Source organism: Hippopotamus amphibius, chromosome 1 (genome assembly GCF_030028045.1).
Source record: "Hippopotamus amphibius kiboko isolate mHipAmp2 chromosome 1, mHipAmp2.hap2, whole genome shotgun sequence".
Classification (NCBI taxonomy): domain Eukaryota; kingdom Metazoa; phylum Chordata; class Mammalia; order Artiodactyla; family Hippopotamidae; genus Hippopotamus; species Hippopotamus amphibius.
The window spans coordinates 114,654,431-114,672,125 of record NC_080186.1 but is presented as its reverse complement, the minus strand read 5'-3'; the positions used below and the strand labels follow the sequence as shown (position 1 = coordinate 114,672,125).

The following is a 17,695-nucleotide window of genomic DNA, read 5'->3' as shown; positions in this document are numbered from 1 at the left end:
TTGCTAGTAATTTTGTTGAGGATTTTTGCATCTATGTTTGTCAATGATATTGGCCTGTCATTTTCTTTTTTTTTGATATCTTTGTCTGGCTTTGGTATCAGGGTAATGGTGGCCTCATAGAATGAGTTTGGGGTGTTCCTTCCTCTGCAATTTTTTGGAATAGTTTCAGAAAGATAGGTGTTAACTCTACTCTAAATGTTTGATAGAATTCACCTGTGAAGCCATCTGGTCCTGGATTTTGTTCATTGGAAGTTTTTTTTGTTTATTTATTTATGTATTTATTTTATTGGCTGTGTTGGTCTTTTTTGCTGTGCGCAGGCTTTCTTTTTAGTTGCCGTGAGTGGGGGCTACTCTTCATTGTGGTGTGCGGGCTCCTCATTGCCGTGGCTTCTCTTGTTGCAGAGCATGGGCTCTAGGCATGTGGGCTTCAGTAGTTGCAGCACACGGGCTCAATAGTTGTGGCTCATGGGCTCTAAAGCACAGGCTCAACAGTTGTGGCCCATGGGCCCAGTTGCTCCGCGGCATGTGGGATCTTCCCGGAGCAGGGATTGAACCCGTATCCCCTGCATTGGCAGGCAGATTCTCAACCACTGCGCCACCTAGGAAGCCCCATTGGAAGTTTTTTAATTACTGATTCAATTTCAGTACTTGTGATTGGTCTGTTCGTATTTTCTATTTCTCCCTGGTTCATTCTTGGAAAACTACCTTTCTAAGAATTTGTCCATTTGTTCTAGGTTGTCCATTTTATTGGCATATAGTTGCTTGTAGTGGTCACTTATGAGCCTGTGTATTTCTGTGGTGTCAGTTGTAACTTCTTTTTCATTTTTAATTTTATTGATTCTAGCTCTCCCTTCTTTCCTTGATGAGTCTGGCTAAAGGTTTATCAATTTTGTTTATCTTTTCAAAGAACCAGTTTTTAATTTTTTAGTTTTATTGTTTTTTTTCCTATTGTTTTTTTCATCTCTATCTCATTTATTTCTGCTCTGGTTTTTTTGGGGGGTGGGGGGGCTGCCTTGGGTCTTTGTTGCTGTGCACGGGCTTTCTCTAGTTGTGGTAAGTGGGAGCTACTCTTTGTTGTGGTGCATGGGCTTCTTATTGCCATGGCTTCTCTTTTTACAGAGCACAGGCTCTAGACCCAGGCTTCAGTATTTGTGGCACGTGGGCTCAATAATTGTGGCACCCGGGCTTGGTAGTTGTGGCTCATGGGCGCTAGAGTGCAGCCCCAGTAGTTGTAGCCCACAGGCTTAGTTGCTTCATAGCATGTGGGGTCATCTCTGCCCAGGAATCAATTCTGTGTTCCCTGCATTAGCAGGCAGATTCTTAACCACTGTGCCACCAGGGAAGTCCTGCTCTGATCTTTATGATTTCTTTCCTTTTACTAACTTTGGGTTTTGTTTGTTCTTCTTTCTCTAGTTGCTTTAGGTGTAAGGTTAGGTTGAGATTCTTTTTGTTTGTCTGAGGTAAGATTGTATTGCTATAAACTTCTCTCTCAGAACTACTATTGCTATATCACATAGGTTTTGGATCATCATGTTTTCATTTGTGTCTAGGTATTTTTTGATTTCCTCTTTGATTTCTTTGGTGATCCATTGGTTGTTTAGTAACATATTGTTTAGCCTCCACATGTTTGTTTTTTACAGTTTTTTTCTTGTAGTTGACTTCTAATTTCATAGCATTGTGATTGTTGTGATTGAAGATGATATGATTTCAGTTTTCATAAATTTACTGAAGCTTACTTTGTGGCCCAGCATGTGATCTATCCTGCAGAATGTTCCATGTACACTTGAAAAGAATGTGTGTTCTGCTGCTTTCAGATGTAATGTTCTATAAATATCAATTATGTCCATCTGATCTAATGTATCATTTAAGGCCTGTGTTTCCTTATTGATTTTCTGTCTGGATGATCTGTCCATTGTAAGTGGGGTGTTAAAGTCCCCCACTATTATTGTGTTATTATCAGTTTATCATATAATGCCTGTTAGCATTTGCTTCATATATTGAGGTGCTCTTATATTGGGTGCATATATATTTACAATTGTTATATCTTCTCCTTGCAGTGATCCCTTGATCGTTATGTAATGTCCTTCTTTGTCTCTTGTAACAGTCTTTATTTTAGTCTATTTTGTCTGATATGAGTATTGGCTATTACAGCTTTCTTTTGATTTCCATTTTCATGGAATACCTTTTTTCATCCCCTCACTTTCAGTATGTATGTCTCTGTAGATCTGAAGTGGGTCTCTTGTAGACAACACATATACAGGTCTTGTTTTTGTATCCATTCAGTCAGTCTGTGTCTTTTGGTTGGAGCATTTAATTCATTTACATTTAAAGTAATTATTGATATATATGTTCTTATTGTCATTTTGTTCATTGTTTTGGATTTGTTTTTGTAGGTCTTTTTTCTTCCCTTCCTCTTCTGTTCTCTTGTGATTTGATGACTATCTTTAGTGTTGTTTGGATTGCTTTCTTTTGTGTGTGTGTGTATCTATTGTACATTTTTGGTTTGCAGTTACCATGTAGTTTTGTTTTTTTTTTTAATAAATTTATTTATTTATTTATTTCATTGGCTGTGTTGGGTCTTCGTTGCTGCACACGGGCTTTCTCTACTTGCGGCGAGCGGGGGCTACTGTTCATTGTGGTGCGTGGGCTTCTCATTGCGGCAACCTCTCGTTGCAGAGCACGGGCTCTAGGCGCATGGGCTCAATAGTTGTTCCCTGCATTAGCTCACAGGCTCTAGAGCACAGGCTCAATAGTTGTAGCACAGGCTCAATAGTTGTGGCACATGGGCTTAGTTGCTCCGCGGCATGTGATATCTTCCTGGGGCAGGGCTCGAACCCGTGTCCCCTGCATTGGCAGGTGGATTCTTACCCACTGTGTCACCTAGGAAGTCCATCATGTATTTTTGATATAGCAGTCTATATATATACAAGATGGTTTTAAGTTGCTCATCTCTTAATTTCAAATGCATTTCCAATATCCTGCATTTGTACTTTCCCCTTCTCAGGATTGCTGGTTTTGGTATCATATTTATGTGTGGATGATTTGCTACCTTTACTGTATGTCTGCTTTTACCATTGAGCTTTCCCCTTCATAATTTTCTTGTTTCTAGTTGTGGCCTTTTCCTTTCTACCTAGAGAAGTTCCTTTAGAATTTGTTGTAAAGCTGGTTTGGTGGCACTGAATTCTCTTTGCTTTTGCTTGTCTGTAAAGCTTTTGATTTCTCCAAATCTGAACCAGAGCCTTGCTGGGTGGAGTATTCTTGATTGTAGGTTTTTCCCTTTCATCACTTTAAATATATCATGCCACTCCCTTCTGACCTGTAGGATTTCTGCTAAAAAATCAGCTGATAACTTTATGGGGATTCCCTTGTATGTTCTTTGTTGCTTTTCTGTTGTTGCTTTTAATATTTTCTCCTTGTCTTTAATTTTTGTCAGTCTAGTTGCTATGTGTCTTGGTATGTTCCTCTTTGGATTTATCCTGTATGGGACTCTCTGCACTTCCTGGACTTGTGTGTTTCCTTTCCCATGTTAGGGAAATTTTCAGTTATTATCTTTTCACATATTTTCTCAGGCCCTTTCTCTCTCTCTTCTCCTTCTGGGACCCCTATAATGTGAATGTCGGTGTGTTTAATGTTGTCCCACAGGTCTCTTAGACTGTCCTCATTTCTTTTCATTTTTTTTCTTTATTCTGTTCTGTGACAGTAATTTCCACCCATCTGTCTTCCAGCTCACTTATTCATTCTTCTGCCTCATTTATTCTGCTATTGATTCCCTCTAGTGTATTTTTCATTTCAGTTATTGTTCATCTCTGTTTGTTCTCTAAATCTTCTAGCTGTTTGTTAAACATTTCATGTATCTTCTCAATCTCTGCCTCCATTCTTTTTCCAAGATCTTGAATCATCTTTACTATTGTTACTCTCTTTTGTCTAACTTTCTGTGTTTGTGTCCTCCGTTCCTCAGGCTGTAGGATTGTAGCTCCTCTTGCTTCTGGTGTCTGTCCCCTGGTGGGTGAGGTTGGTTCAGGGGCTTGTACAGGATTCCTGGTGGGAGGAACTGGTGCCTACCCACTGGGTGGGTGGAGCTGGGTCTTGTCCCTCTGGTGGGCAGGGCCACATCAAGGAGTGTGTTTAGAGGGTTGTGGGATCAGGGTGACTTTAGGCAGCCAGTCTGCTGATGGGTGGGGCAGTGTTCCCATCCTGTTGGTTGTTTGTCCTGAAGTGTTCCAGCACTGGAGCCTGCAGGCTGTTGTGTGGGGCCAAGTCTCAGTGCCAAAATGGTGACCTCCAGGAGAGCTCATACTGATGAATATTCACTGGGGCCTCTGCCACCAGTGTCCTTCCCTCCATGGTGAGCCACAGCTGACCTCTGCCTCCCCAGGAGACCCTCCAAGACCCACAGGTAGGTCTGGCCCAGGCTCCTATGGAGTCACTGCTTTGCCCTGAGTCCCAGTGCACGTGAAGCCTTGCATGTGCCCTCCAAGAGTGTTGTCTCTGTTTCCCCCAGTCCTGTGTAACTCCTGCACTGAAGCCCCACTGGCCTAGCCAAATGCTTTTGGGGCTCCTCCTCCCAATGCCAGACCCCAAGGCTGTGGAGCCTGACAAGGGGCTCAGAATTCTTACTCCTGTGGGAGAACCTCTGCGATATATTTTCCAGTTTGTGGGTTGCCTACCCAGTGGGTATGGGATTTGATTATAATCTCAAAAACACCCCTCCTACCATCTCATTGTGGCTTCTTCTTTGTCTTTGGATGTAGAATATCTCTTTTGGTAGGTTTGAGTCTTTTGTTGATAGTTGTTCAGCAGTTAGCTGTGATTTTGGTGTTTTCATGAGAGGAGGTAAGCTCAAGACCTTCTACTCCACTATCTTGTCTCCCCCCACCCAACCCTGTAGACATTTTAATGATGACCATTCAGCACAGTGGGAGGTAGTGCATCATTGTAGTTTTGATTTGCATGAAATTTTTGTTTTCAAAAGATGGTCCAGGGAATTTCCTGGTGGTCTGTGCTTCCATTGCAGGCAGCCTGGATTCGATCCCTTGTGGGGGAACTAACATGCCACAAGACGTGCAGCATGGCCAAAAAAAGATTAAAAAAAAAAAAAGATGCTGCAGATAAGAGTTTCTGGAGAAGACCACCCTTGGAGTTAGAGCTGACTGCAGTTATAGTTCCCTGCTGGAGGCATGAACTGCTGTACAATCTGGACATTGGTGGCTGTCTTTAGTTTTGCATATATCCTCAGAAGCCTGGAATTTACTGTTTCACAGGGTGATAATTCACAGGGTCAGTTCTTCATTATGCTAAAAAGCAATATACTTTTTTGGCGCACCAAAAAAAAAGAAAGAAAAAATAATTGGGAAAAAAAAAAAGTTTCTGAAGTAGACCAAATAGAATTTTTGCATCTCAAAGGCATAGGAGGAGAAAGGCACTTTCCTCCTAGAGGACTTTGTTCCTTAAAAGCTAAATTTTTGTTTTTCAATACTTAAAATCCTCTTGATAGGTGAGGTTTGGGGAGTGGTAAAAGGATTGGTGGGTTTTGTATTGTTTCTGGAGCCACACCTCTTGTCCTGTAAAGACTAGAATTTTAAAACAAGGACAGTTGTTTTCAGTTTCTTAAAGAATTGGACTGACATACCCATTCACCTATGTTGGAATTTTACATTCCCTCATTTAGCTTAGGGGACAAGGGCATTGTCCTATCAGGCTCTGAATATCAGCTATGGTCAGTTTAGTCAGACCAGTGGCCTCCCATCTTGATAATCCACTTACAGACACTTCTGAGGATCTTTCCTGGGTTTAAGAAATTCTTTAACTATGGCCTGCAGCCTCAGTCCCATTTCTTTTTTTTTTTTTTTATTGAAATATAGTTGATTTACAATGTTGTGCCAATCCCTGCTGTACAGCAAAGCGACTCAGCTTTACACATATAGATATTATTTTTTAATATTCATTTCCATTATGGTTTATCCTAGGAGATATACTTCCCTGAGCTATAGTAGGACCTTGTTTATTCATCCTAAATGTAATAGTTTGAAGCTACCAAGCCCAATTTCCCAGTCCATCCCTCTCCCTCCCTCCCTCTCCTTTGGCAAGCACAAGTCTGATACCTATGTCTGTGAGTCTATTTCTGTTTTGTAAATAGGTTCATTTGCACCATATTTTAGATTCCACATATAAGTGATATCATATGGTATTTGTCTTTCTCTTTCTGACTTGACTTCACTTAGTGTGATAATCTTTAGTTGCATCCATGTTACTGCAAATGGCATTATTTTATTCTTTTTATGGTTGAGTAGTATTCTGTTGTATATATGTACTACATCTCCTTTATCCATTCATCTGTCGATAGGCATTTAGGTTATTTCCATGTCTTGGCTATTGTGAACAGTGCTGCTGTGACCATAGGGGTGCATGTATCTTTTTTTTTTTAATCTTTATTGGAGTATAATTGCTTTACACTGTTGTGTCAGTTTCTGCTGTACAACAAAGGGAAAGAGCCACATGTATACATATATCCCCATATCCCATCCCTTTTGAGCCTCCCTCCCAACCTCCCTATCCCACCCCTTTAAGTCTTCACAGAGGATCAAACTGGTCTCCCTGTGCTCTGTAGTAGCTTCCCACTAGCCATCTATTTTACATTTGCTAGTGTGTATATGTCCATGCTGCTCTCTCACTACGTCCCAGCTTCCTCTCCCCCCAGTGTCCTCAAGTCCGTTCTCTACGTCTGCATCTCTATTCCTATCCTGCCACTAGGTTCATCAGTACCATTTTTCTAGATTTCGTATATATGTGTTTGTTTTTCTCTTTCTGGCTTACTTTACTCTGTATGACAGACTCTAGGTCCATCCACCTCACTATGAATAGCTCAATTCCATCCCTTTTTATGGCCGAGTAATATTCCATTGTATATATGTGCCACATCTTCTTTATCCATTCATCTGTCGATGGGCATTTAGGTTGTTTCCATGTCTTGGCTATTGTAAATAGTGCTGAAATGAACATTGTAGTACATGTATCTTTTTGAATTATGGTTTTCTCCAGGTATATGTCCAGGAGTGGGATTGCTGGGTTATATGGTAGTTCTATTTTTAGTTTTTTAAGGAGCCTCCATACTGTTTTCCATAGTGGCTGTATCAATTTACATTTCCACCAACAGTGCAGGAGGGTTCCCTTTTCTCCACACCTCTCCAGCATTTATTGTTTCTAGATTTTTTGATGATGGCCATTCTGACTGGTGTGAGGTGATAACCTCATTGTGGTTTTGATTTGCATTTCTCTAGTGATTAGTGATATCTTTTCATGTGTCTGTTGGCCATCTGTATGTCTTCCTTGGAGAAATGTCTGTTTAGATCTTCTGCCCATTTCTGGATTGGGTTATTTGTTTTTTTGATATTGTGCTGCTTGTGTGTTTTGGAGATTAATCCTTTGTCAGTTGCTTCATTTACAAATATTTTCTCCCATTCTGAGGGTTGTCTTGTCTTGTTTATGGTTTTCTTTGCTGTGCAAAAGCTTTTAAGTTTCATTAGGTCTCATTTGTTTATTTTTGTTTTTATTTCCATTATTCTGGGAGGTGGGTCGAAAAGGATCTAGCTATGATTTATGTCATAGAGTGTTCTGCCTATATTTTCCTCTAAGAATTTTATAGTGTCCAGTCTTACATTTAGGTCTTTAATCCATTTTGAGTTTATTTTTGTGTACGGTGTTAGGTAGTGTTCTAGTTTCATTCTTTTACATGTAGCTGTCCAGTTTTCCCAGCACCACTTATTGAAGAGGCTGTCTTTTCTCCATTGTATGTTCTTGCCTCCTTTGTCATATATTAGGTGACTATATGTGTGTGGCTTTATCTCTGGGCTTTCTATCCTGTTCCATTCATCTATATTTGTTTTTGTGCCAGTACCATACTTGTCTTGATTACTGTAGCCTTGTAATATAGTCTGAAATCAGGTAGCCTGATTCCTCTGGCTCCATTTTTCTTTCTCAGTATTGCTTTGGCTATTCGGGGTCTTTTGTGTTTCCACACAAATTGTAAAATTTTTTGTTCTAATTCTGTGAAGAATGCCATTGGTAATTTAATAGGGATTTCACTGAATCTGTAGATTGCTTTGGGTAGTATAGTCATTTTCACAATGTTGATTCTTCCAATCCAAGAACATGGTATATTTCTCCATCTGTTCATGTCATCTTTGATTTCTTTCATCAGTATTTTATAGTTTTCTGAATACAAGTCTTTTGTATCCTTAGGTAGGTTTGTGCCTAGGTATTTTATTCTTTTTGTTGTGATGGTAAAGGGGACTGTTTCCTTTATTTCTCTTTCTGATTTTGCATTGTTAGTGTATAGGAATGCAAGTGATTTCTGTGCATTAATTCTGTGTCCTGAAACTTTTCCAAATTCATTGATTAGTTCTAGTAGTTTTCTGGTGATATCTTTAGGATTTTCTGTGTATAGTATATCATCTGAAAACAGTGACAGTTTTACTTCTTTTCCAATTTGTATTCCTTTTACTTCTTTTTCTTCTCTGATTGCCGTGGCTAGGACTTCCAAAACTATGTTGAATAAGAGTGGTGAGAGTGGACATCGTTGTCTTGTTCCTAACCTTAGTGGAAATGCTTTCAGTTTTTCACTATTGAGGACAGTGTTTACTGTGGATTTATCATATATGTCCTTTATTTTGTTGAGGTAGTTTCTGTCTCTGCCCATTTTCTGGAGAGTTTTTATCATAAATGGGTGTTGAATTTTGTCAAAAGCTTTTTCTGCATCTATAGAGATGATCATGTGGTTTTTATCCTTCAGTTTGTTAATATGGTGTATCACATTGATTGATTTGCGTATATTGAAGAATCCTTGCATTCCAGGGATAAAGCCCACCTGATCATGGTGTATGATCCTTTTAATGTGTTGTTGGATTCTGTTTGCTAGTATTTTGTTGAGGATTTTTGCATCTGTGTTCATCAGTGATATTGGTCTATAATTTTCTTTTTTTGTGCTGTCTTTGTCTGATTTTGGTATCCGGGTGATGGTGGCCTCATGGAATGAATTTGGGAGTGTTCCTCCCTCTGCAGTTTTTTGGAAGAGTTTGAGAAGAGTAGGTGTTAGCTCTTCTCTAAGTGTTTGATATAATTCACCTGTGAAGCCATCTAGTCCTGGACTTTTGTTTGTTGGAAGATTTTTTTATTACAGTTTCAGTTTCATTACTTGTGATAGGTCTGTTTATATTTTCTAATTCTTCCTGATTCAGTCTTGGAAAATTGTACCTTTCCAAGAATTTGTCCATTTCTTCGAGGTTGTCCATTTTATTGGCATAGAGTTGTTTATAGGAGTCTCTTTTAATCCTTTGTATGTCTGTGGTGTCAGTTGTGATTTCTCCTTTTTCATTTCTAATTTTATTGATTAGTGTCCTCTCCTTTTTTTTCTTGATGAGTCTGGTTAAAGGTTTATCAATTTTGTTTATCTTCTCAAAGAACCAACTTTTAGTTTTATTGATCTTTGCTATTGTTTTCTTCGTTTCTATTTCATTTTTTTGTGCTCTGATCTTTATGATTTCTTTCCTTCTACTGATTTTGGGTTTTCTTTGTTCTTCTTTCTCTGGTTGTTTCAGATGTATGGCTAGATTGTTTACTTGAGATTTTTCTTGTTTCTTGAGGTGAGATTGAATTGCTATAAACTTCCCTCTTAGAACTGCTTTTGCTGCATCCCATAGGTTTGGGGTCATCGTGTTTTCATGGTCATTTATTTATATGTATTTTTTAATTTCTTCTTTGATTTCTTCAGTGATCACTTGGTTATTTAGTAGTGCATTGTTTAGCCTCCATGTATTTGTGTTTTTTACAGTTTTTTTCCTGTAGTCGATTTCTAATCTCATAGCATTGTGGTCAGAAAAGATGCTTGATATGATTTCAGTTTTCTTGAATTTTCCAAGACTTGATTTGTGACCCAAGATGTGATCTATCCTGAAGAATGTTCCATATGCACTTGAGAAAAAAGTGTATTTTGCCACTTTCAGGTGGAATGTCCTATAAATATCAATTAAATCTATCTGGTCTGTTGTGTCATTTAAAGCTTGTGTTTCCTTGTTTATTTTCTGTTTGGATGATCTGTCCATTGGTGTAAATGGGGTATTAAAGTCCGCTACTATTATTGTGTTACTGTCGATTTCTGCTTTTATGGCTGTTAGTATTTGCCTTATGTATTGAGGTGCTCCTATGTTTGGTGCATAAATATTTACAAGTGTTGTATCTTCTTCTTGGATTGATCTTTTGATCACCATGTAGTGTCCTTCCTTATCTCTTGTAACAGTCTTTATTTTAAAGTCTGTTTTATCTGATATGAGTACTGCTACTCCAGCTTTCTTTTGATTTCTAGTTGCATGTAATATCTTTTCCCATCGCTTCACTTTCAGTCTGTATGTGTCCCTAGGTCTGAAATGGGTCTCTTGTAGACAACATATGTGTGGGTCTTGTTTTTGTATCCATTCAGCCAATTTGTGTCTTTTGGTTGAAGCATTTAATCCATTTACACTCAATGTCACTATCGATATGTATGTTCCTATTACCATTTTCTTAATTGTGTTGGGTTTGTTTTTGTGGTTTTTTCCTTCTCTTATGTTTCCCTCCTAGAGAATCTCCTTTAGCATTTGTTGTAAAGTTGGTTTGGTGATGCTAAATTCTCTTAGCTTTTGCTTGTCAGTAAAGCTTTTGATTTCTCTGTCAAATCTGAATGAGATCCTTGCTGGGCAGAGTAATCTTGGTTGTAGGTTTTTCTCTTTCATCACTTTATATCCTGCTCCCTTCTGGCCTGTAGAGTTTCTGCAGAAAAATCAGCTGATAACCTTATAAGGTTTCTTTTGTGTGTTAGTTTTTGTTTTTCCCTTGCTGCTTTTAATATTTTTTCTTTGAACTTAATTTTTGTTAACTTGACTAATATGTGTCTTGGTGTGTTTCTTCTAGGGTTAATCCTGAATGGGACTCTCTCTGTTTCCTGGACTTGGGAGAATATTTCTTTTCCCATGTTAGGGAAGTTTTCCACTATAATCTCGTCAAATATTTTCTCAGACCCTTTCTTTTTCTCTTCTTCTTCTGGGACCCGTATAATTTGAATGTTAGTGCATTTAATGTTGTCCCAGAGGTCTCTAAGACTATCCTCAATTGTTTTCATTCTTTTTTCTTTATTCTCTTCCTTGGCATTTATTTCCACCATTCTGTCTTCCATCTCACTTATATTCATTCCTCTGCCTCAGTTATTCTGTTATTGATACTTTCCAGTGTATATTTCATTTCAGTTATTGTGTTGTTTATCTCTGATTGTTTTTTCTTTAGTTCTTCTAAATCTTTGTTAAATATTTCTTGTATTTTCTCAGTTCTATTTCTGAGATTCTGGATCATCTTTACTATCATTACTCTGAGTTCTTTTTCAGCTAGGTTGCCTATTTCTTCTTCATTTATTTGGTCTTGTGTGTTTTTAGCTTGTTCCTTCATCTGTGACATTTTTTTGTCTTCTCATTTTTCCCCTTCCTTTGGATGGGTGGGATTGTGTTCCTGTCTCACTGGGTGTTTGGCCTGAGATTTCAAGCACTGGAGTTTGTAGGCTGTTGAATAGAGCTGGGTCTTAGTGCTGAGGTGAGGTGAGGACCTCTGGGAGACCTCACTCTGATGAATATTCCCTGGGGTCTGGGGTATCCTGTTAGTCCAATGTTTTGGACTTAGAGCTCCCACCTCAGGAGCTCAGGCCTGACCCGGGGCTTGTGAATCAAGATCTCACAACCGTGTGGAGCAGGAAAAGGAAAAAAAGGAAAAAGAAAAAAAAGTAGTAGAACAGCAGAACAAAGGCAAGATAAAAAATACAATAAGAATAGGAAACTAACAGATGTGTTACAAAAAATTTTTTTAAAAATAGATGGAGCAACAACTGGAAAGTAAAACAACTGCAATAGCCGAAGTGAGGATGTGGGAAAAAGAAAAATGGAAGAAAGAAAAAAGAAGAAAAAAGCCAGAAAAGGCCTTGGCTGTGAGGGCGGGGCTTAGGAAAGGGTGGGGGTTAGGCAGTGGGCGGGGCCTATGCTTAGAAAAGGCCCTAGGGGTAATAGGGAATGGAGCTTAGGCCCAATGAGGCTGAGGGGCCCAGGAATGCCTCTGGTCCTGGCGGCAAAGGACCAGGTCCAGATACCCAGCAGGCTTCCTGGGCCTGAGTTGGTGAGAGAAATGCTAGGTACTTACCCCACTCCTCTGATCTCAGAGGGTACCTCCCCCTTGTCCTCTTTTCTTCCCCACCCCCTCCCTTCTATTCCCCTAGGACCCTCACAGCTGGAGGGGGTACTGGAAGGCAGGAGACCAGACTCTGACACCTAACAGGCTTCCCAGGGCCAACTGGGCTAGGGAAACGCCTGTGGCACTTCCCCAGATCTCCCAGTCTCGGAGGGTCCCTGTCTGCCTCTCTTCCTCTTCCCCCTCCTCCCTCCCTCCCTCCCACTCATCTAGACATCCAAGCAGCTGGAGGGGCCCCGGAGTGTGAAGGACCAGGTCGTGAGCCCAGCAGGCTTCCCAGGGCTAGTGGGCAGTGGAAATACCTTCCTCACCTCCCTCGATCCTCAATCCCAGAGGGTCCCCTCCCCTGCCCGCCTCTCCTCTTCTCCCCTGCTTTCCTTCTACACCCCTAGGACCAGTGTGACCTACGGGGGCCCTTGGAGGACTAAAGATCAGGCCTGGGAGCACAGCAGGCTTCCTGGTGCCAAGTGGATAGGGACATTTCCTGTAGCGTCTCCCCTGATCCTCTGGTCCTGTAAGGTCCCCCCCACCACTGTCTGCCTCTCTTCTTCTTCCCCTCTCCTCCTTCCCTCCCATGCCTGTAGGACCCATGCAACCAGAGAGGGCCCCAGAGAACCAGGGACCAGACTCGGGAGCCCAGCAGGCCCACCAGGCCCAAGTGGGCAGGGGAAGGGCCCTCCACACCTCTGCTAGTCCTCCAATCCCAGAACGTCCTGCCAGTGGTCTGCCCCCTTCCTCTTCCCCTGCCATGTTCCTATGCCCCCAGGACCAACGTGTCTCAGAGGAGGCCCTGGAGAGTTGGAGACCAGGCCTGGGAGCCCAGCAGGCTTCCCAGGCCAGTGGGCAGCAGAAATGCCTTCCGCTCCTCCCCCGATCCTATGATCCCAGAGGGTCCCTCCCCTCTTCTGCCTCTCTTCTTCTCCCCCCACCGCTTCCCTCCTACACCCCTAGGACCAACAGCCCGGAGGAGCCTTTGGAAGGTGGAGTACCTGCCCGGAAGGAATACCCAGCAGGGCCTCCCCTATTCTTCTGGTCTTGAGAAGTCCCTTCCCACCCCCACTGTTTGCCTCTCTTCCTCTTCCTCATTCTCCCTCCCTCCCATGCCCCTAGGACCCACATGCCTGGAGGGGGCCCCATAGAGTGAAGGGCCAGGCCCGGGAGCCCAGGCGGCTTCCCCAGCCAAATGGGCAGGGGAAATGCCCTCTCGCCTCCCTAGTCCTATGATCTCAAAGGCTCCCCCACCAGTCCACCTCTTTGCCCTTCCTCCCTCCCTCCTCCATCCCTAGGACCCAGGTGGCCTGGAGGGGGCTTGGAGGGTGGAGGACCCCTCTGGGGAGCCCAGCAGGCTCCCAGGCCCAGGAGCCAGCAGCCCTCCTGGCCAACTGGGCAGGAGAAACCCAGATGTGGTCCCCCAACCCCCCTAGACCCCGAGGGTCTCTCCAGGCGAGAACGTCCCTTCTTACCCAGCCACCCCCCAGGGGCACCGATCCTGTCTGGTTTCCACTTCTCCACTCCCCCGACTTCCCCTACATCCTGCCCAGTTGCTCAGGGCTTCCTCTGGTCTCCTTGGGCCTCAGGTCCCCCACCAGCCTCTGGCAACTGATCTAGTTGTGTGGAGATGTGCAACTCTGTGTCTTCCCATGCCGCCATCTTGACTCCGCTCCTTGCATGTATCTTTTTGGATTATAGTTTTGTCCAGGTATATGCCCAGGAGCGGGATTGGTGGATCATATGGTAATTTTATTTTTAGTTTCCTGAGGAACTTTCATACTGTTTCCTATAGTGGCTGCACCAACTTACATTCCTCATTTGATCCCATTTCTAAAGGTAACTGTTTAATAGTGTCTTCAGATTGGAAAGGCAGTTCAGATAGAGGATTACTAGAATGAGTACTCAAAGGAGGATAGAGGGGAGCAGTAGTTAAAGTTTTAGGTACCATTAATCTTTTATATTAATCTTTCACTAGCCTTCTACAACAGATCTTTCAATGAGGCTATTTTGAAATTTTTGAAGCCTGTGGGGCTTCTGCAAATCAATTAAAATAGGTACAATAATTTAAGATGAGAGTTCTCTAAAATTTTAACAATTTGGAAGTTTTAAAGGATCCAAAGCTACAAAAAGTTAGCCCTATACAAATATTTCTCCCTGCTAACCTAATTTTTAAAAGAGAAACTCTTACCACTGTTTCCAGTAGACCCTGCAGGCAGAGATCCAGGAGACTGCCAGCTTTAACTGCATGCAAAAAGTCAGTTTTGGAATACCAAAAAGAGAACCCAGTCTTGGCCATTTCAGGGTGTGCTTTCCTCTAATTTCCAATTAAGTATTTGCAAGCATACATAAACCCAGCTGGTGGCTGGCTGTCTGCATGGCAGCTGTTTGGCCTTTGAGGTGCAATTTCCCATTATTAATCTGGCAGCCAAATTCAGGTATGAGATATAATCTGAACAGCATTATGAGCACAGTGTGGTGGACTGAGTGTGTGCTGCTTCTGAGTCTAGCTCCCCAAGAATGTTACACTTTTTTTTTTTTTATATGAGAGGGCATCTTTATTACTTCAAGACACAAGCATAAAAGCCATAAAGGAAGAGAATGTTACATTTTACTACATTAAAATTTTCAACTTCTGTACCATAGAGATTATAAAAAAGTTAAAAGACAAGCTACAAATAGAGAGGATATTTGCAATGCATTCAATATACAATGGAGCTAATATTAGTATCAAGGTCTACACATTAATAACAGAAGGCAGACGCTGCCCTCACCCCAATGGGGAAAGGCTAAGAATAAATAATTCAGAGAAGAGGAACCTGGGAGGACAATGAACATATGAAATGATGCCTAGCCTGGTAAATAATCAGGAAAATATCAATGAAACAAAATCTGTTACGCTTTATAGTTGGGCAGGTATTTCTACCAATGGGGAGGTTTGGTCGACGTGTGGTGCAGATACACAATGCACAGTAGAGAGAGGAGGCGAAGGGGCAGAAAAAATTTTTTATGTTTAAATTATCTTTGACTTGCCTTAGAATATGAATTTTTATTTCATCACGTGTAATTTATTAAAGTGAAAAACAGAATGGTTGTAAGTGTGTTGATGGGCTAAGGAGTAAGACTTTGAAGACAGAAGTGACATACATCAGAGCAAGGATACTTAAGAGAGCACATTCCTGTTCCCCTAGTGGAGGTAGGGTTAGAATATAAGGTTGTGAAGATGGTAGGCAGAGATTATAGAGAAACTTTCATGCCACTGAGCTTACATGTAGGCAGGAGGGTTGCTGAAGAATAAGAGGAAGTGTATTCATTCAACAAATTATCATTGACCAAATATTTATTGGGTGGCTACTGTGTGCTAAGTACTGAGGAACAAAACACAAAAAAATTCCTGCCTTTGGGGAGTTAACTTTCTAATGGAGAGACAATCAAAATGAACACCTTGCAGGTGATTATAATGACTGACTTTTAATCATAGTGAAATGGAAAACCGAGGAAGGATTTGAGCAGATGCAAAACATTATTTCACTTACTCCAGCTATTGTGTTGGGAATAAACTGGACAATGGCAAAAGCAGGGACGTAATTAAGAAGCAGTTGCAATACTCTAGACAAGAGATAATGGTGGTTTAGAGTAGAATGGTGGTCATAGCAGCGGAGAGGTTAAAAAGTGATCAGATTTTGGATAATTTGAAGGTAGAACAAATAGGATTTTCTGACAGGATGGATGTACTGTTTGAGGGGAAGAAGAGTAAGATTTTTAGCCTGAGGAACTGAAAGAATGGAGTTAACTGAGATGCCATTAACTGAGATGGCAAAGACTACAGAAGTGGCTAAGATCAGGAGCTAGGTGTTGCACCAAGTTTGAGATGCCTATTAAACATCAAATGGAGACATCTCATAGGCAGTTGGATATGCACACCTGGAGTTCATGGGAATGATCCTAACTAGATCTATGAATTTGGGAGTTAAATCAGCATATAGATGGGGTTTACAGTCAAGACCGAATGAGACTTGATGAGATCCCCAAAGTAGTGAGGTAAACAAAGAGGGCAAAGGACAGAGCCCTGGGGCACTCCAATGTTTAGAGGTTAGAAAAAGGAGAAGGAACCAGCAAAGGAGACTAGTGGAGCAGCCAGAAAGGGAGAAGGAAAAACCAGGAAAGAGTGCTGTGAAGCCAAGAGAAGAAAGTGTCAGAGAAGAGGGAGTCACCAGCTATGCTAGACCCTGGGAGGCTTGGGGGGTGGGGGTAAAGGGAAGACTGAGAATTGATCATTGGATTTAGCAAATCCAAGTCACTGGTGACCTTGACAAGAGCCGTAAAAGTGGATTCAAGAAGAGAAATTGAGCACAGAAGTATTTGACACTGAGTTTTCTTGTAAAAGGAAGGAAAGAAATGAGTAGTACTTGGAGGAATAAGTGGAACTGAGAAAGGATTTTCTTTAAAAAAGGAGAAATAATAGCATGTTTGTCTGCTGATGGAAAGATTCAGTAGAGAGGTAAACATTAATAATGCAGGATAAGGAAGGAGAGTACCGTTTATGTGAGAGACTTCAGTGCTAGGAGCAGAGAGAGTTCATGAATGGCCACAGGAAAGAAGATAGAATATTTAGGCACAGATGGAGGTAGGTGGGTCAGTTTGGAATTTTGTTAGTATTTTCTCTGAATGCTTTACTTTCTCAGTGAAATATGAAGCAAAGACATCAGTTGAGAGAGGGGATGGAGGAGGAAACACTAGAGGTTTGAAAACAGTATGAAATAACTGGGAGGATGAGAAGGTACATGGAATAAGGAAATAGAGTGAGGGACATAGTAAGATATGCTTGGCAATAAAATGAAGATACAGTCTCAGAGGGAGACTAATAGCAAGACAGCCATTGCAGTGGTCTAAATGAGATTTGATGAGCTTCTGAATCAGTTCAGGTACAGTATTGGAGTCATTAGCATATAGGTAGTAGATCAAGCTTCAAGTATGGATAAAATTGCCCAAAGAGAGCAGAGTGCCAGTAGCAATGGTAAGAGGCCAGTAGAAGACAAGCTCAAAATTCAGGAGACTCCTCCAGGTAAATAGGAGAAATCATGGGAAACAGGACACAGAGGTAAGATGGCTTATATATGCCATCTAGGCTGATTACCTGGGAAGTTGTAGTTTTGATGAAGGAGCAAGAGAGAACCCCATTTCACTGTTAGTTGAGGAGTAAGTAGAAATAAGAAGTACAGATAGTAAATAGACCACACTTCCAAGAAAGAAAAGTGAAAGTGTAGCAAAGCCTAAAACTAGGCCTAGAAAGCCATTCCTTGCAGAGGCAACAGCTTCTGGAAAGGCCAGGAGGCACAGAAGTGTACATATAAGAAATTTTAAATAGTTTGATATGAAATCTAAATTTTTTAAAATATTTGATTTATTTAATTTTTTGTTCCTTTGTCTTTTAAAACTGATCAATGTTTAG

The 17,695-nt window shown here is 41.2% G+C and overlaps 1 protein-coding gene across 1 annotated transcript in view; it reads left to right on the top strand.

Moving 5' to 3' along the window:
- The window catches only part of TDRKH (tudor and KH domain containing), a 31,559-nt gene that overhangs the window by 5,885 nt on the left and 7,979 nt on the right, over window positions 1-17,695 (top strand). The window lies entirely within an intron of this gene.